At 38.0% G+C, this 20,927-nt stretch overlaps 1 pseudogene; it reads left to right on the top strand.

Moving 5' to 3' along the window:
* The first annotated feature begins 13,460 nt into the window (after positions 1-13,460).
* Positions 13,461-14,561, top strand: LOC112310080 (SREBP regulating gene protein pseudogene; annotated as a pseudogene).
* The last annotated feature ends 6,366 nt before the right edge of the window (positions 14,562-20,927 follow it).

The raw sequence follows: 20,927 nt of genomic DNA, 5'->3' as shown, positions 1-20,927 counted from the left end.
GCTAACATGCTCCCTTCTCCACCCACCATTTCACTGTAAAGTCCTTAAAACCTGTGGTTGGTTTACTCTATTTTTCCTACAATTCCTAATACTGTAAGAGCTCAGACATATTTTAAGTGATTAGCACCACCTATCAAAAAGCCATCCCAGCCCTGGCGGGTGTAGCTCAGTGGATTGAGCATGGGTCTGTGAACCAAAAGGTTACCAGTTCAATTCCCAGTCTAGGGCACATACCTGGGGTCCTTGGTAGGGGGCGCTTGAGAGAAAACCACACACTGACATTTCTCTCCCTCTCTTTCTCCTTCCCTTCCCCTCTCTAAAAATAAATAAATAAAATCTTAAAAAAAAAAAAAAGCCATCCCAAAGAAACCAAAGCCTGGCCTGTGACTCCAGCACTTCACCCCTGTTGGAAATTAGTAAACATAGGATGCATCCAAATCAGTTGCATGTTCAGACTTCCATAGGAAGCGAACAGGTAGCCTCCTTTTCATTTCCCAGTGAAGTTAAAAAAAAAACAAAATAATGATTTACATTTCCTTTGATGCCCACCATAATCAAAGTCTTCGAGGTGGACCTTCTACATAAGAAGGCAAGAGCCAGTATGACTAGGCATTAGCAGAAACTTCTAGATGGTGATATTTTCTAATCCTAATATTTGATAAACAAGATTAAAGTAATTTATGGTGTTAAAAGTTCATTTATTGCCTTGGGGCCCTCTCAACCTTCACCAGATCAGTTCTGTCTCTTCTGTAGCTCAAATTGAAATACTGATCAGGGTTGATTTCTCTCTGGATTTAATTTTCATGTTTTTCTGCCACTAATGTTCATTGGTGTCTACTGTTTTTCCTGGGAGCTCAGAGCAGGAGTACACAAAGCCTCAGAGTTGACCATAGTTCATCATTTGAACACCCCTTTGCAAGGGGAGTAAATAGACTCAAGCTAACATGTAGCATCATCAATCATACAGTTTCAAAAAATATTTTATTTATATTTTAGAGAAGGGGAGGGAGAGAGAAAGTGAGGGAGGAAAACATCAATGTGTGGTTGCCTCTCTAGTGCCCTCTACCAGGGACCTGGACTGCAACCCAGGCATGTGCCCTAGACTGGAACCAAACTGGAGACCCTTTGATTCACAGATTGACACTCAACCACTGAGCCACACCAGCCAGGGCTCAAATATGTTTTTTAAAAATATGAGATATTTTCATTCTTTCTTAGAGAAATAAGGGCACAGAACAGACAGCTTAATCCTTCATTAGTCAAATGCATTTAAGGATGGAAATATATATAGATATAGATATATAGATATGTATGTATACATTTCTATCCATTGTTTTATAATTCTTAGGCATCAGAAACTCCGGGTAATCTCTTTTGATGGGCTGACATTTGGGCTGTCATTCACTGTCTCAGCAGAGCAGGCCATCAGGATGAATTTCTAGTCTCTATTAAATGAAGATGTGATGAAGTCTAAAAATCTGGAGAAACATTTAGCACTACTGTTTCATAAATGTCAGGATGTGCCCAATCCTCTCTCTGGAAATAATACAGGTGCAAATCTCATCAATGGCTATTTTTGTCTGTGTCGGTGCCAGGAACATGTAAGCTCTCATTCACTTGGACAATTCTCTTGGAGAGAAGGAAACTAACTTCGAATGGTTTAGTAATTTCCTGAAAGGAGTATCTGTCAATCAGTCTCAGGTTTTAGACAAATACATGTATCGTTACTTCCTTGTTCAATGGGCAGAACCCTCTTCCCCTGGAAATCTAAAAGGCTGACTCCCTTAGATCCTTCGAGCCTTTCCTAGAAATCACCTCCCCGATGGGGTCTTCCCCCACTACCCTGCTTAAAAAGCCCTTCTTCCTACCACCATCTCTCTGCCTTCCTGTTTGCTTTCCTCCAAAGCACTTATTACCAGTTGAAAAATACATATTTTACTACTTTATTTATATCTTCTCTGACTCCTTTAATTGCAAGCTCCATAGGGTACAATTTCTTCTGCTGTATCCCCAGTGCCTAGAATAGTGGTTTTAGCAGATATAGGTACTCAATAAGTATTTATTGAGTGATTGAGTGATGAATAAGTAATTGACGCTAGGAATCTTATTACAAGTAAAGTCGTAAACTTAGAGATGTCAAGCAATAAGAGCTTTTACTACAATTTTTATGGGCCAGAATTTGTCTTCAGAATAATCACATACTCTTTTTAAAAATGTGTATACACCTTCAGGCTACACACTTAGGGAGCAGTAAAGAAACAGAATGTTTCAGGAGTGAAAACAAGGCTTTTGAAACTTATCCTTTCTTTTTAATTATTATTATCTCTCAAGCTGGAGGGGATGACTCGAACATCAAATACACAAATACATGGTGCTTTCTGGGCTGAAGATTAAGAGGAGAAGCACCCAGCTGAGATCCAGGAAGAGTTGCATTTCTGTGGAAATGCCAGAAAAATAACTGAAGGCTGCAGAGGAAGTCCCTCTACAGTTCTGTGCCTGAGTCTCCCGGGGTGTAAAGCCCTTTGTTTCTCTGTAGGGAAAGGAGAGGCTGTGAGAGTACAAGAAAAGAGTGAAAGAAAATCAATTTGAAAAATACAAATATTATATATTATTACTAAGTTTTAAACTTATTGATGATAAAGTTACGTACATTTTAATACCTTGTACGGAACACAATTTAGGAAAATGTTAAACCATATTGAATACAAAATGTTTAAAAACATTTGGATAGATATGCTTTCATTGACTTTGTCTTGAAAAGAAAATGGAAAAGGCAGTTTTGACTTCCCTATGGTTGGATTTTATGAAAATAAGTGATCTGATCTACAAGTATAAGAAGAATTTAACACCATCAAAATGAATGGTAAATTAACTTGGCTATTAATTTAAGATGTAGTCCACTATTTTAACTTGGTCATAATCCAATTATATAGTATCTATCTGTCTATTTATCCATCTATTCATCTATCCATCCCTGAATATAAATAACTTCAGAATTATAACTTGCAGTATATTTATGTCAAGAGACGTAAGAACTGACAATTCTAATAAATACGTTCATGTTGCTATGCCATGGTGGAAATTTCAGCCCACCCTTTGGCAGACAAATATTTTGGGTTTCCTGTCTTCAGTGGAATGACTAGCTCTGAGAAACCTCAAAATGTGCTGGGGAATTAAGAGCCTTGCCTTCCAGTTTGGTTCCGTTACTAACAAACTAGTGCATGTGGTTTTGGCTCACGTATATTTCCTGGGACTCGGTTTCCTTCTGTGTAAAAGGAAGAGGATGAATTAGATTATCATAGAAACATCAGAAAATGTTAAAATCAAAGGAGCTTTGGGGATCATTTAGTCTAACATGTCTGCGTTATAAAAGAAACAACTTCTGAAATGTCTATTAAATATGATAATTCTGTTACTAGTCTTTCCAGCCAGATATTTTTAATAGTAATTTTTCAATCCTTCCCCCCAAAAGTGAAATTAAGCTTTAAAAAATACATGATAAAAGATATTGTACACATAAATAAGATGTGTCAGGAGTAAATTTCTCACCTGTGATTGACAATGTTATTCTCAATCATTACCCCAATTTGAAATGTTTTTCACTTGCCTAAGAATGTGAAGTGGGTGTATATTAAAATGTAAATATATATCATGGCATTCCATTAATTCTTCTTGGGAAGCAAGAAATGATGAAAAAACATATTGAGCCTCTACTATTTGGGAAGCATTTTACATTAATTATCTTATTTAGCCCTTAAACCAATGGTAACTCTTATCATTTCCATTTTCATAAATTCAGAATCAAGAGAGTTAAATAATTTGTCTTAAAACATATTACTTACTAAGCAAGTGAGTTGCAAAACTGGGGTTCAATCTCAAGTTTTGTGGCCTCAAAACTTAGGAACTTTTCATTATTTCACATGGCTTGACTAAACAGAAAAATATCTTTCATAATTTTTCAGCTACGTAAGATGAAAAACCACACAAGAACTCCATGACTTGACAATGTACAGAAAGAGAACTGAATGCTTGGGTCAAGATGAAGGAGTTCCTCAATCAGATATCTCTTCTTCCACACCAAAATAGAAATAATGAATAAAATGTTTTTTAAACATTTAAAGGCACAGGACCACACTCCAAGATAGGAAGTGAAAATATTCATGTTGCAGAAGCCGAGGGAACACAGAGCGACAGAGATTAAAGTAATGCAATCCAGCTGCAGCTGTAACCGTGTATACGGACTAGACATGGACCTTCAGGGGGCACTGTAGGTATGGAAGTCAAATCTGCCACACACATCAGGGAACATGTGAGCCCAGGGGGCAGGACCACACTGCCTGCCCATTCGTAAGAGTTGAAATAGCTTTACCCACTCACACACAGTTACAACTAGAAGTATTCCATTTGTTTGAGCACAGAAAAATTACATGAGGTCTGGACCCATATTGATACATAACTGCCACAGTTGCTGAAACAACAGTCAATAAAAATTTAGTATCTATTCTGGATGACAACCGTGAATAAAATAAAACAGATGAATTTTTTCTAGTTATTTATAAATACGAAATCCAGCATCAAGCTCAGTAGAAAAACACTAGATGATAACTGACTTCTAGTTAACATCTAGCTAACACACTTAGACAAATAAGGAAGAAAAAAGAAAAGGGAAAAAATGTACAGTATATGACTTGAAGAGGCAAACGTAACATTACTTGCAGAAGATAGCATTGTAGAAATCAAAAATCCGAGCAACTTAAAGTCAAAACCATTCCAAACCATACGAAGTCTGGTACAAACATAAACAGCCCTCAGTAAAAAACCACAGCTACTTAAAAAGTATAATGTAGAAGAATATATATAAAATACTCAAGAATAATATAACTACATAATGATTAGCAAGAAAAATGAAAAAGTTCTAAAAAGAAAACCTTCATATGCTTCTAAGAGAAAAAGAAAACAACTGATTAAAAGAAAAACTACCTGTTTTTAATATAAAATTTATAGCATAAGGTTATTAATTATCCCACATTAATCTACAAATCTAAAGCATCCCAAGAAAAATATAAGCTACTTCTTTTTAATCAAACAGATTCAAAAGTTTCTATGAGGAAACAAACAAGCAGCAGAAATCACTCAGTCATAATGCTCGTGTTGCCAACTGAACGGTGTCCCCCGGACTCGCAGGCATGGGGCTGAGGGCCCAACCCCATTACTTGCAACTGTATGTGGAGATGGGCCTTGAAAGAGGTCATTAGTTTAAGATGAGGCCCTTAGCATGGGCCTTAACCCAAATCTGACCGGTGTTTTTATAAAAAGAGATTAGGACAACACAGACACACCAGGAGGCTGATGCACAGGCAAACGTCCAAGTGAGGACAGAGCAAGAAGGTGAGCACCTGTAAGTCAGAGGGAGGCTCAGGAGAAGCCAAACCTGCCAACACTTTGGTCTTGGACCTCAGGCCTCTAGAATTGTTAGAAAATAAATTGCTGTTGTTAAAGCCACCAACTCTATGCTATTTTGTCACGGCAGCCCTAGCAGACTGATACAATTTAGTGTGGCCCCATTGACACACAGCCCCTCCCAGTTATTAACATTCATTGTATAAATATTCATTGAAAAACTAATGAGTCATATACTGCTATTTCAGTACACAATGTTTTCTCCTGCACAGTATTTAGGATGGGACAAACAGTTGCTTAAGCAATTTAATAATCTTGCATATGGAGAAGTCTGGAGCCACAGGGAGCCCAGAATTGGCTCCACAGCAAAACAAAGTCATCAAGAACTCAGCCTATTTATATCCTCCAGTTCAGCCATCTTCCGTTTACAGGCTTTTGTCTCCCAGCTATTGTGACTTGTTGAAACAATTCGGCTACAGAGTTTCATGCATGACTGAATCACACCAGCATCACAAATAACTCTGCAAGAAGGGAGAGCAAACCTCACAGAGAAAGCACCAAGAAATGCTTTCCCAAACCCCACAGCTGACTTCTTTTCACTCTTGGTGAATATTAAGGTGACATACACACGCATCCATTCATTCTACACAAAGTTACTGAGTGTAAGTACCAGGCAAATACTCTTCATAGGAGTTAGGGACTTCATTATGTTAACAATAATAATTGATGGTGTTAATAAATGGCCCTGAACGTTGAAAACAATCATAAACTGTTTAGTTGAGGAGAGCTACTTGCTTGAGTTACTATGGTACCCACCCAAGAGTATTCTACACACTGAAAATCCTGTTAAAATAACAGTACTTTGTTAAACTGGGAAATAATCCAACCCACAGTATTTTCATCCTAGTCTTCTCAGTTACCACATATAAATAAATCAAAATGTTTATTGCACATTGTCTAGATACACATCTAGGTGACATAAGGGACATAAAAAGATTTCCTTTGTACAGATCCTTTTAGTTTTATTAGGGAAATAAGACCTCCATTCAAAAGAAAACATGAACAAGAATGAAATATTGGTATATCAAGTAATATTTACATTAAATTATCATTGCGATTAGTTGTCAGTTTCCCAAACTTTCACACCTGTTCCTTTAATCTGTGATTCCCTTCCTTTCTCTCCCTCTCTTCTTTCTTATTCTTTGAAGCTCAGATCAAGGGTTAGCTCTTATACAAAACTTTGCCTAACCACCCCTACCTTCTTTGTGTACCCTCTGCACCATACTTCAACAGCATGTTATAAATTCTCGCACCTATTTGTTTGCATGCTTGTCCCATCAAAGATTATACTCATTCAACTTAATGTACTTGGAGCCTAGTCCAATGCTGAAAACAGAAGAGATCAACCAAAAAAGTGAATAAAAGAATGAGAATTTGACTATTTACAAAGAAGACAAAATGTAATATTTTAAGGACCAAAAGAATTAGAGAAGCTCGGGAGTCATTGGAGATCCCTTCATGGTGAAGGAATAAACTTGATGTAAAAGAATGCTTACTCTAAAAGAAAAATATTTGGCTGTGTGCTCTCTTTGAACTAACTTTAAGTTGTTTGCAGTGAGAAATAAAGCCAATAGACTTTCTTGTTCCTGGGCTAAAGAATTTGAGGACTGAGTATATCATCCTGTTTCTGTGCTAAACACACCTGCAACTGGGCAAAAGCAATTTAGCTACTTGCTACAGGAAATACTTGCTCTGGAAGATAAATCTATGAACCAACCAAAACAGCTTACTTAGGAAGACTATCAGTTCACTTCAAGACCTGCTCCTGATCACGTCCACATAACCAAAGCTCAAACCCTGTTTTTGCTTTGGAATGTCTACCTTAAAATCACTAAAAGCCCCATTTACTTTCTCCTGGAAATTCCCTCTTCAGAGACCTTGCTGAGAAATCTACCACGCTGGTGTTCTCCCTTACTGTATTAAGTCTAATGAATTCATATTTGCTTGATCAACACATTTGACTAGCGGTCCTTGATGGAGTTAAAGGTCAATAGCAGCCCTAAAATGATTTGACATATACCCCAACTTTGAAGGACAATATAGCTGAGGTGGGAAAGCTAATCTTGAGTTATTTATCTTAGATTTTATTCTTTTCCCCAAATATGAGGAGGCATGAAGCTAACATAAAAACACAGCATTCGTACTCATTTTAAGTGACATCTAAAGTTATGAATCTTTTCACTTGCCTCTTCTTTTAAAAGAATATTTCCTCATATCCTCATATTCTTAATTTTATTGAATGGTGTTACCTGAAAAATAATCATTTACTTTACTTTAACAGCTTTGTTAGGGCCTGAGTATTTATTATGGAAAAATCTACATTTTCAATGAAAGAATTCCTTAAAACATAAGCCCATGCTTCCTTTTTAAAGTGTGTTCACCTAATGAATGTCCATGAAAAGAATATACTGTCACTATTCTATTCTGAGATATTGTTTGTAGAAAATTTATATTTTAGTTATTTTATTATATTAAGTTATAGCTAGTTGTTATCAACTCTGAAACCTGTAGTATATATTGAATGAATAAAACAAAAATGAAAAAAATAGCAATAAGAAAATAGTATTTGGTAAGTGAATAAATGTATAAATGAATGGATATAAATTGACATAATTCCAGGAATCCACACTTAGCTGTTAAGTATTTAATGAATACTTTGCCATTTTAAAAGTGACTGCCAGTAATTGTTTATCTTTAAAAGACTTGTCTCCACCTTTATGTGCTATTTTAATCACTATTCTTTTTATTTGTCACTTTCATCATTTTCTTTCAGTGTTACATATTTGCTTCACTTTGTAGTTTATTTCATCCATAAAGATATTATAGAGAAATTTTTTTATTAACTCCACATTGCTAGTTTTTTATTGAGCTTATTTCTTATGCCTAGCATAACTTTGACCTCTTACTTACCCCTTAGTGCAAATTTCTTCACATCTTCAGAGTTCATTATTTATTTAAGTGAAAAAAGTAGAATAATTAAAACATAGCATAAAACAATAAAGTGAAAAATGTATTATTTTTAGAAAGTAGTTTGTAGTAAGTGATATAAAAATTTTTAAGTGAAATGTATATCTATATAGATAAAATAAATATAATATAAAAATTTAAAGGAAATAGACTAAATAAGGAGAAAGTGATAAAGACATTAAAGACAAATGAAAGATTCCATTTAAGTAAATTAATTTTGTTGGCATAAATCATTAGACATAGTTTGACATAAAATCATTTAAATAAAGTAGTTTTCAGTTATATGTTTTGATCAATATTATATGAGAGACTAGAACACTGTCTGGCATATAGTAGAGGTTTAATACAGGTTTCTTCAAATACATCTAAACAAACTTACCAAAAATGATGGTATTAAAATTTTCTGCCCTCAGCAAATGTAAATATTTTAAAAGATTTCAAAAGGCCGTGGGCTTCTAGAGTAATGTCTCATTAAGAGAACAGCTGTCACTGTTTTTAGTAAGAGATTCCTTTTACAATGACACAACCAAAATTATTAGGTTATATGTCTTCTCATATTCAACGCCAGCCTGACCATTTTCAGTGATGGAGCATAGGCTTTCAAAGGTACCCTCCCTCTGCAGACCACCAAAGGTCACAAGGCTTTTGTCTACCGCAGCAGTTAGGGCCATTTAGAAAGTTGACGTGTCCCAGCACCTCAGAGGGAGTTCTCCCACAGGTAATGGACTTAGTCTAAGCAAGTCCGATTTCAATTTAATCCAGCAATCATTTCTAAGTCTGAACTGTGTGCAACGCGTTGGGGCAGGCACTGAGAGGCTATAGAGACCAGAAGACACAAAGGATGACCCAAGGGACTTGCTCTCGAGGAGCTGGTCTTCAAATAAAAGAATAGGAGACACAAATAACTGTGACTGAAGGTAAAATGACATATGCATACAAGTGGAGATGAAAGCAGTGTGATAGGGAGACATGGGGAGAAGCTATGATTTCTAAGTGAGACTAAAAAGTCTTCAGTATTTCCTGGTGATGATTAAGTAATAGGTCAAGTAGCCCTGAATTGTGAGGAAAGATAGAAGATATTTTAGGCTGAACAGAGGCAATGATGTCTAAAAATGCATGGCTTGGTAAGAGTTGGTGAAGATTACAGAATATGGAGGACTATAATGGAAAGAAAAACTTAAAAGGTGTCGGGGACCAGATGTGAAAGCCTTGAATAACATGCTAAGGAGTTTGCATTCACACCCACCTGTCCCACCTACATGGTCTAAGAGTAGCCAAGATGTTACCTGTGCTAGAATCACTTCAATAAGATCACACCCTCCAGGATTCATTTACTACTTAATACATTTTCATAACATTGATTCTTGATTGTTCACTCTTGTGCTTTTAGGTGAAAAACAAACAAAACAAATTGTATTGAATTCAGCTTTAATATTCTATACCTTTAATTTCATTACCAGAACTAAGCTTTTCTTCTACTTACTGAGCCACTGGCAAATCAAACAATATTTGGTTGACAATTCCCCCATCTCAGCCCTGTGCAAGAAATCTATACATTTCTCATGAAAATTATATAGTACTTTATGGTTTGCTACCCATTTTCAAATACACATGACTGTCACATAATGTAACATTGATTGTGTCCTTGTAATTTGGCAAGCATTGGCCAAGCTCTTTATATACAATGTTATTGCCCTCATTTAAAAGTGAGAATATTATGGCTTACAGACCTTAAGAGTCAGGAACAAGGCCATGGAACTAATATGTAGAAATAAAACCAGGGCTGACCCTAGAATTTCTACCTTAACCATTATGCTGTATTATTTTCTAAACACACACACACACACCAGAAAACTAGTTAGGACATTTTAATAAAGATAAGAAAACAGTTTTGCAAATTAATGACTTTGTAAATATAATTCTACTAAACTTCTTACTTCATTCAGACTGTCACTGAGCTGATCTCGCTGGGTCAATTTATCCAACATTGTCAAAAATGCATCATGTAATCTTCATTTGTATTTTTTAAGGCTTTTTGAAAGGCAGGAACAGTTTATTTATTTTATTTATTTATATATTTATTTATTTTAGAGAGAGAGGAAAGGAGGGAGAGAGGGACAGAAACATCAGTGTGTGAGACAAACAATATATGAGAGAAACATCAATTGGTTGCCTCTCTCATGCCCCCAACTTTGGACCTGGCCCGCAGCCCAGGCATGTGCCCTGACTGGGAATCAAACCCATGACCTTTCAGATAGCAGGCCAGCGCTCAATCTACTGAGCCATACCATTCAGGGCTGTAATCTTCATTTATTTGAAGTTATGTGTTGAACTTTCTGCATTTAAGGATAAATAGTTGCAAATGGACTGACATTTAAGGAACTCCTTTGAAATCTAAACATATTTCATTATTTTGGATTTTAGAATTCTAAATATGTTTCATCATTTTAATACAAAACAAAATTCTCAAAAGGATAATTTCTACTGGCTGTTATAAATTAGCTTGGAGGAGGTGGGATCTTATGTCATAGATGAGTGGGCAGTCTGCATGGTGTGCCTTCTGAACTCTGTCAGTAGCGTGCTTCTGTTCCTTTCGTACCACCTACAGCAGCACCGTGGGGCTTTCCTAGCCCCTGCTCTCCCAGAAGGAGCAACATCTTCCTGCTGTGTTACTGGTTGGGTCTATAACTGCCCTCATTAAGTAGGGCACTGCTGGCTGAAGGAAAAATGAAGCCTTATAGAAAACACAGGAGTACTATTAAATTGAATTTAAAGGAACATTTTATTAGAAAACGATTAAAGTCCTCCTCCTGTTTGTTAATGAAATATCATTTTGATGCCATACATAATAGAACTACACAAGAAATTCTAGAAGCAAACTACTAGCTTGGTAAGATTCCATTTGAGAAAAGAGCGAAATACCCTTTTAAGAAGCTTTGTCATCAGAAATTAATTCTAAAAATCTCATGGTTATAAGACTTTATATAACAACAGAAAATATGAAAAAATATCCAGGATGGAAAACCAGGTAGTAATAGTTTTGCAATTAAGTGAAAATTATTAGCTCAAAGCAAGTGACCTGTTCCCCCTTAGAGAACAAATTTGTCTTCCCAAGAGAACAAGCAGTTGGAGCCATTGAAGATCAAAAAGAAAAGGAGAAAAATACATTACATATAAAATATTTTTATCCTGGGGGCAAATAAAAGTGGTTTTCTATGACAAAAATAATATGAGCCAAAATAACTTTAATTGTCATTTGGGGAATCATGATTGACTGTGTAACAGAATTAAACATGTTCTGCAGATAATTGAATAGGCCTCAAAAACTCAGTAAATAAAAATGAGCAATGATTATGATGACAACTTATCTAACCTTTTTTCTTTTAACCTTATCCAAGATGGCAGAGGAGTAAGTAGAAATTACACTAACCTCCCAGGACCAGTCTGGAATTACCACTAAATTGTAGAAAAATCATCCTGAACACTAACTGGAGAGAAACCTTATAACCAAGGACACAGAAGAAAAAACTATGTGACTATGAGACTGGTGGGAAGTGCAGAGAACGTGCAAGAGGGCGGGCTGGGCTCCCACAGTCAGAGACCGAAGTTCCAGAGGGATATTTCAGCAACCAGGATGTTCCCCCTGAGATGTGTGGAGTCTACACAACAAAATGGGATCCCCAGCATACAGCACCAGAGCTGGAAAAGAGCCCAGATAACACCCAGCTGTGAAAAGCAGCAGGGTTTCTGTCTGCCATGGAGCTATGACTGGAGATACAGAGAGCCTCTTAAAGGGCCAATGCACAAAATTTCATTTGCAGCCACTTATCCTGGGCTCTGGCAGAGGAAGGGCAGAGTGGAATATAGGAGTCCCTTCAGGAGGGTATGGGGTTGGTGGCTCTGGGGAGAGAACTAAAGGAACAGCTGCCAGGATCCCTGTGCTGAGTCATTCCACATACTGCCAAAGCTCTCTTTCTCAGGCAGAGCACTCCTCTCCAAGTGGCATCAGCCTGAGGGGAAGCAATAGCCCTGCCACAGGAATTACTCTGTCCCACCCTGTGGTGTTTAAGCCCAGCTGCTGATTACAGCTTGAAGCTCTATCACTGATCAGTTTAAGGCAGAAAATACAAAGAAGCAACCAAAATTGGAAGACCAAAAAAACAGACCCCAAATGAAAGAGCAAGAGAACTCTCCAGAAGAACTAGATGAAATGGAGGCAAGCAATTTATCAGGTAATTTAGAGTAATGATTATGAGGATACTCAAGAGCAGAAAAAAGACACAGAAACTGAAAAAGGACCAGTCAGAAATAAAGAATACAATATCTGAAATAAATAATACACTGGAAGGAATAAAGAGTAGGTTAGATGAAGCAGAGGATCAAATCTGTGATTTTGAAGAAAAGGTAGAAAACACCCAGGAAGAGCAGCAAAATAGAAAAAGAATTTTTAAAAAATTGAGGAGAGCTTAGGAAACCTTTGGGACAACATGAAGCGTAACAGCATCTGCATCATGTGCATACCAGAAAGAAAAGACAGCAAGCAAGGCATCAAGAACCTATTTGAAGAAATAATGACTGAAAACTTCCCTAATCTGGTGAAGGAAAAAGACACACAAGTCCAGGAAGCTCAGAGAGTCCCAAGCAAGTTGAACTCAAAGAGGCCTACACCAAGACACACCATAATTAAAATGCCAAGGCTTAAAGCAAAGAGAGAATCCTAAAAGCCACAAGAGAAAGGCAGGTAGTTGCGGATAAGGGAGCACCAATCTCGGACACTGCTCAGATATATCTCCCCAGGCAGAGGAAACAAAAGAAAAACAAATGGGACCACCTCAAACTAAAAAGTTTTTGCACAGAAATGGAAATCATCAACAAAATAAGACAACCCACAGAACGGAAGATTATATTCACCAATATACCTGATAAAGTTTTAATATCCAAAATGCAGAGATGGAGAACAAGATGACAGCTAGTGGGGTGGGGGATGTTAGGAGGTGGAGAGATTGAGCAAAAATGAAAGAGGACTCATGGACATGGACAACAGTGTGGTGATTGCTGGGGGTGGAGGTGAGTATAGGAAGACTCAATGGTAATGGAAAATATACAATAAAGATTAAATTAAAAAAAGAATTAATTAAAGAAAACAATGTGTTCTCTAACAGAAAAGAGGGTTTGTTTCAAAAAATTATTTAGCATACTATATAAATATATTTATTATAAGTTATAGGCCTATATGTTCTGGCAAATACTAGCATGCAAGTTCAAGCAAATTATTTGAGAAATCTTACTTTACTTACTTTACTTAGCACTAGGAAAATCAAATGATTATGTTTCTGATGAAAATGACTGCTTCAGGGGGCCGGTGCCTGGCGTGAGGTTTGTGGCTGCTGGCTGTGTAGGGGCCATGCCAGCTGTGTGGGGGCCACGCCACCTGGCCCCTGAGTTTCTGGGTCCAGCACCCCGGCTGCAGTGCCAGTGCCCCGCGCCCGCGCCTGCACGGTGAACCTCGCAGACATTGTGTGGCACAGGCTCCTGAGGAAGAGGTGGATGCTCACCATAGTCTTTGGGCTCTCGCTCATCTACTTCCTCACCAGCACCTTTAAGCAGGAGGAGAGGGCAGTGAGAGATGGAATCTACTCCAGGTTCAAGACCATGATCAGCCCTTTCTGTGGAAAGTGCAGTTTAACTTGAGCAATAGCAGTCGGCCCAGCAACCAGTGCTTTCATTCAAGGGAAGCACCTCATCACGGGATGAGCTAGGACACGTTTATGAGGGGGAGGATTTGTTGCTGATTGCTGCTGTAAGGTCAACGTCCAGGGCACCAAGCAGTAGTGCTGTGATGGCTGCTTGTCCAACGGCTGCTGCAGGCTTAGGAGCACTGCGTTTCCTGCTGCCAGCAGCTCAACAAGCAACTTCTAGAGCAGCTCCCCAACCTGGCAGCTGTGGCATCCCAGAACCTCTACATGGCAGTTGAAGATTGCTTTGAATTGTGTTTGGCTAAGTGCAGGACCTCATCCCAGACCGTGAAGCCTGAGAACACCTATAGGGATCCCATAGCAAAGTATTGCTTCAGAGACAGCCTTCCTGAGCTCTTCTGGCGAGATGGCCGCAGAAGATTTGCCAAGCACACATGACTGAAGCACTTCAAGCCAGGCCTCAGCGGTCACCAGTCCCTCAGAAGAAGAGGGAGTTGTCATGAGGAAACCTTGGCTCTGACCACTTTTTGGCTTTGACCACTTCTTGGCTTGTACTCTTTGGCTCATTCCCTGCTGGGCTTTACCAGATGGGACTAATCTGTAAAGCAGCTTGGAAACACCAGCGGGTCACATTTGAAAAAGACAACTGCAGGCAACCTTGTGGAGGGGGTGGCGCTTTTGGTGCCTCCACCATTGCAGCTGCTTGGGGACTTGTGGTCATTCACAATGCTCATCAGGGCCCTTCACTGTGAAGTTATTTATTGGATTGCTTTGGAGTAGTGGGAAAATTATAATGTTTTGTGTGGGAAAATGCCTTGCCTTGATAGTTGAATATATTCGACATTGTGGTGTTATTGTTGATTGCTTGTGTTCTTGAGTTTCATGAATTATATCATCCCTTCACCCAGATAAAATGTTTGATCTCTTAGAACGTGCATGTTCTCTCAAAGTAGTTACTTTGGTTTTGTTTTAACAGCATCCTCAGGAGTGGGCCCTGAACCCCTTGTGCTGACATCTAAAATTGTCTAAAATCTCAAAGATACCATTCCATTCCAATCTAGTATCAAACTTCTAGCAGCTGGCACCAAGAGCCCTCAAATTTTTTTCCTGGGGGTGTTTGGCGTACTTACATACCTATGTACGAGCATCATTTTTACGAGAGATTCTGACTTATTTTTCTGGAGGATTTCGTTCTTGTTTCCTGTGATGACTGGTCTACTCAGTGGTGGTCCGGGGGGAAGCCTCCTCAGGAAAATCACTGGCAGCCTCCTCTCCTTCCCTGTCATGGAATCCCTGTGTTAAGGTGATTCCTCAAAGGCTGAAAGTGGTCACCCTTCATTGCTTTCAGCTTCAGGAGCTATAACAGATATAGATTAATTTTCCCTGTGATTTGAGAAGAAGAAAATCCAAGTTTCAAGCAAAGAGTTGTAAGAGACCTAACATCGACCCTCAGTGGGGTGAGTGAATGAACGCTGGACATGCAGGTTGCTGGTCCACGTGCCAGGCATGCCCCATGCTTCTAGCACAACAGCAAATCTCTCTGGGCCAGGCTCAAGAGTATTTGGTCTTCAGATCAAGACATGCCCCTTGAATAGTACCACTCTTTGCTCTCAGGAGTTCCATTAATGCACAACTCTTTCCTGGAATCCCCCACTGACCCCAGGATTGGACAAGGTCTTTTTTACTTTTTTGGTTGTTCAAGTTGTTGACCTTGGAGCAGAGCACTAGTTTTACAATCTGTCTTCAATATATTTTTTTCCAATGGAGTTTTTTTCTTTGGGTCATACTTACCTTTCAGTGTGTTTCTGCAGTATGTAGTAGTCATTTCCCTTAACTTCCTCCTATTACATCTTATACTTACCTTCCCAAAGTAGTTCATCCCCATAAATAAGTTCTTAGAGGATAAACTGTGTGTCTGGCAATTGTTTTTAAATGTTAGATCCCAAGAAATGTGTTAAGCTTGCAATGAAATTTTTGGGTTCTCTGTATATTCATTGGTGTTAAATCAAACTTTGTATGTGAAAGAAATGTGCATGTCAGAATGAAAAGCAAAACAAAACCACTGCTTTACATTTTCTTTTTTTAAGTGTACTTTATTGATTATGCTATTATAGTTGTCCCAATTTTTTCCTCCCCTTTATCCCCCCTCCTCCCTGCACACCCCCACCCTCCAGCATCACCCCCACCTTACTTCATGTTCATGGGTTGTACATATAAGTTCTTTGACTTCTCTACTGCCTATACTATTCTTAACCTCCCCCTGTCTATTTTATGCCCACCAATTATACTTCTTATTCCCTGTACTTCCCCCCCCCGCCATTCTTCCCCTCCACCTCCCCAGTGATAACCCTTCATGTGATCTCCATTTCTGTGATTCTGTTCCTATTCTAGTTGCTTGCCTAGTTTGTTTTTGTTTTGTTTTTTAGGTTCAGTTGTTGATAGTTGTGAGTTTGTCATTTTGCCATTCATAGTTTTTTATCTTCTTCTATTTCTTAGATAAGTCCCTTTAAGATTTCATATAATAAGGGCTTGACAATGATGAACTCCTTTAACTTGACCTTATCTGGGACACACTTTATCTGCCCTTCCATTCTAAATGATAGCTTTGCTGGATAGAGTAATCTCAGATGTAGGTTCTTGCCTTTCATGACTCAAGATACTTCTTTCCAGCCCCTTGTTGCCTACAACTTTTCTTTTGAGAAATCAGTCTTATGGGAACTCCTTTGCAGGTAACATCCTCCTTTCCTCTTGCTGCTTTTAAGATTCTCTCCTTGTCTTTAATCTTGGGTAACTTAATTACGATGTGCTTTGGTGTGTTCCTTCTTGGGTCCAATATTCTTTGGAACTCTCTGGACTTCCTGGGCTTCCTGGACTTCCTGGAAGTCTATTTCCTTCACCAGATTGGGGAAGTTTTCCTTCATTATTTGTTTAAATATGTTTTCAATTTCTTGCTCTTCCTCTTTTTTTTTTGAATTCTTGTTTCTTCATTCTGTTCCAGTTGGATGATTATTTCTTCCTTTTGTTCCAAACCATCGATTTGAGTCCCTGTTCCTTCCCTTCACTGTTGATTCACTGTATATTTTCCTTTATTTCACTTTGTATAGCCTTCATTTCTTCCTTCATTTTGCAACTGAACTCAATCAATTTTGTGGGCATCCTGATTACCAGTGTGTTGAACTCCACATCTGACAGGTTGTCTATCTCCTCATTGCTTAGTTCTTTTTCTGGAGTTTTGATCTGTTCTTTCATTTGGACCATATTTCTCTGTCTCAGTGCACCTGTTATGTTGTAAGGTGTGGAACCTTAGGTATTTTCCAGGGTGGGGCAACCCCCTTTGCTGCCTTGTGGCACTGTCTGTGGGGGAGGGGTCAGAGAGGGAACAATGCCACTCCATTGCTCTGCTCCAGCCCCACTTTCCATCACTTCCCTTGACTCTCACAAGTGGATTGTGCCCTTTCAGGTGCTGATTCCCAGGTGGGTGGGTTTGTGTACCTTCTAGAATCCCGTGGGCCTCTCCAACAAACTCTCCTGTGAGATTGGGAGTTTCTCCCACCTTCGCAACCCCCATAGTATTTTACAGCTAGAGGTTCTGAGTCTTTAGTTTTCCATTCCACCAACCTCTGCCTTTCCTGCCCCAGTCCACCCGCTGCCTTGCCACTGGTCTTCTCTGTCCCCAGCTGCCTGTCTCCACTCCTTCTGCTGGTCTGGATTAATGTTTCTTTTAACTTCTTGGTTGTCAGAGTTCCATGTAGTTTGATTTTCTGGCAGTTCTGATTTTTTATTGTTTTTAAATTGGTTGTTATCCTTCTTTTGGTTGTGAGAGGAAGCAAAATGTTTCTACCTACACTTCCATCTTAGATGGAACTCTACTGTACATTTTCAATAAAATAAAAAACATGGTATGGAATCAACAAACTATTATTTTTGAAATATTAAGTTGTAAAAAATAAAAATTGTCATTATTTGTTTTCCATTATTTAATACACTTTCAACTTTCTCCTCTTCTAAATATCCTTTTTATGCCCTTTTACTTCCCTTTATTTCTTTACTCTGATTCACACAGTATCAAAGGATGATGATGGTCAAAAACATATGAATATAGATAAAATAGTAAACTCATAACATTGAAACCCTGTTCTGAGCCAGGTACTTTGTACATTAACCCTCATATATTTGCCCTTTCAACCTCTGAGGAAAAGTTATCATTTCCTACTTCCTAAGAGATGTGTTTTAAATAACTTCCTTCCTAGAGTATATACTTACATTTCATTACACTTAGTTTACATCTCTTTCTCTATTAGTCTAAGTCCCTTGAGAGCAAGACCCTCTAAACACCGTTGGATCCTCATTGTATCACAGAACACCCCAGCTCTGAGGGACCAGCTCAATGCTTGGGACTGAACAAGCGGGTGGCCTCAGTGTCACATTGCCTAACCACTGCTATAGAAGAAGGTTATATGTTCAGGAGTGGGCGTAAACACAGAAGTGAAAGGCTAAAGGTGAGTCTAAAAACATTGTAGTGTAGGTGAGGATTATTTACACCTCAGGCAGTGTGTCCAGAAATAAAATATGGTTGTCTTCTGGTTTCTAAACCTTATAAAAATGGTACCATAGACTAAATGGCTTCCTACATTTTGTTATTGAGAAATGCCCATGTTGACACCTGCAGCTTCTAGTTCATTATTGTAAACTATTGTATAACATTGTATTGTATCAATAGGACACAATTTATCCTTCTTCCTGCTGCTAGACATTTAGATTATTTACTATTTACTATTTTTTAAACTATTAAACAATGCTGAATCTTATATAAATTCCCCTAAACATGTGCTGTATTTTCTGAAGGAACTATACCTAGAAATAAAGTTGCAAGGTCATTAGACATAAGCAAATTTAACTTTACTAGATAGCTCCTGTGGTACGTAGGATACTAGTCCCTCAAAAAGGTCATGTCCTAATCCCCAAAATGTGTGAACATATTAGTTTTCACGCAAAGGGGAATTAAGGTTGCTAATCAACTGACCTTGAGATAAAGAGATTATTCTGGATTATCCAGGGAAGGCCCAAGATCATCACAAGAATCTTTATAAGTGCAAGAGGGAGGCCAGCTGGTGAGAGGAACAACCAGAGAGATGGCAGTGTGAAAAGGACTCAGCTCAATGTTTCTCATCTGAAGATGGAGGAAGGGTCCAGGGAATACAGACTGCCTCCAGAAAACAGGAAAAATAAGGAAATACACCCTTTCTTAGAGGCCCCAGAAAGGAACCCAGCCCTGCTGACACCTTGATTTTAACCAGAGAGACTCATTTCAGACTTCTGACCTCTAGAACTGTGAGAAAATAAATTTGTGTTGTTTTAATCTATTTAATTTGTGGTAATTTGTTACAGAGCAATTGAAATTTAATACAGGTTCATATTGCAAACAAATGTGAGCTCATATTAATTTATAAACTGTTGACATAAGAACATCAAAATTGTGCAGAATTTTAATAAAAGTTTATTTGAGCCAGAGAATATAACTGGAACAAAGACTGAGGTAAAAACTTTGGAGAATAACAGTTTCCAATTTCTTTGCATTTGACACTAAGGAGGGAAGATAAGTAAGATTACACGTAGGTGGAGGAATGGACTTAGATTAAAGGGTAGTTAAATTTATGTGCTGTCTTGCGTACTTCAGGAGTCTGAAAGGGGTCTTTTCAAAAGTGTGTTAATCTAGATGCACAGAAACAAAGGACAAGGCTTGCTGAAGGCAAAGACAAGCCTGTTAATAAGGAAGTTATGTGCCTGGGGTGTGATCTGCCAGTTAGGAGTTTATGACCAGATCACCCTGTGAGTTTACTTTCCATAGAACCTCTTTTTTCATCCACAAAACCAACTAGCAGTATGTATAATACCTTAGATTTATTGTTTGTGCATGGTTTTAGGAAAGAATAGAACCATGTTTTCCAATATGAATAACTACTCGATATAATTTATTGCATCATTTCTCTACTTTATGTAATGCCAATTATATTATTATACCAAATTTCCACATTTAGCTGGATCTGTTTCTTAGTCTTTGTTCTATTCCCTTGTCCTTTTTATCTACCCTGCTATACTAACCATGTTATATTGATTACTGTTGTTTTATAATTCTACCATTTATAACTTACTATTGTTTTATAGTTTTACCTTATTCTTCAAAGTTGTTTTAGCAACTCTTAGCATTTTGTTCTTTCATATAAAGATTTTCAGATTCTCTCTTCAAATATTTCTTCTCTGATTTTCTAATATTTTTTCTTCTCCTCTATCTCTTCTAGAAGCGTCTCAATTCATTTTCCATCTCTTACAACTACTCTATTTCTAGTTTTATTTAATTGCTTTCTCTATGTTTTGCTGTAGTGTTTAACACCCTCAGCAATTTCTTCCAGTTAATTAATTAATTAATTAATTAGTTTCCTTTCTAGAGTTTCTCTCATTGCTGACTTACAGAAGATGGGGGCAGGGGGCAGTGAATGCTCCAGAATCCCAACTAGCAGTCAAGCTGATTCTTCTAGAAAGCAGCATTGTACATAGTAATCTTTTAAAAATGATATTAGTATTCATGGGCATTCAGGAATGCCATGGGTTAAAGAGAATTTTGAGAGCTAGAGTGGAAACTTACCCACTATATAGAACATTTGGTTCTAAGGAAAAATGTGCCCTAGGTCCCAAACAAGGGACTTCAAAATGAATTTTTAAAAAGAGTCATTTCTTAAGGTGAGAACTGCTATTATAAACACACACTCACATAAACACCAGGTGAATTTTGTTAATATGTGCTCC

Source organism: Desmodus rotundus, chromosome 2, assembly GCF_022682495.2.
Source record: "Desmodus rotundus isolate HL8 chromosome 2, HLdesRot8A.1, whole genome shotgun sequence".
NCBI lineage: Eukaryota > Metazoa > Chordata > Mammalia > Chiroptera > Phyllostomidae > Desmodus > Desmodus rotundus.
Note: the sequence above shows the minus strand (reverse complement) of the source record. Positions and strands in the feature narration are given on the sequence as shown.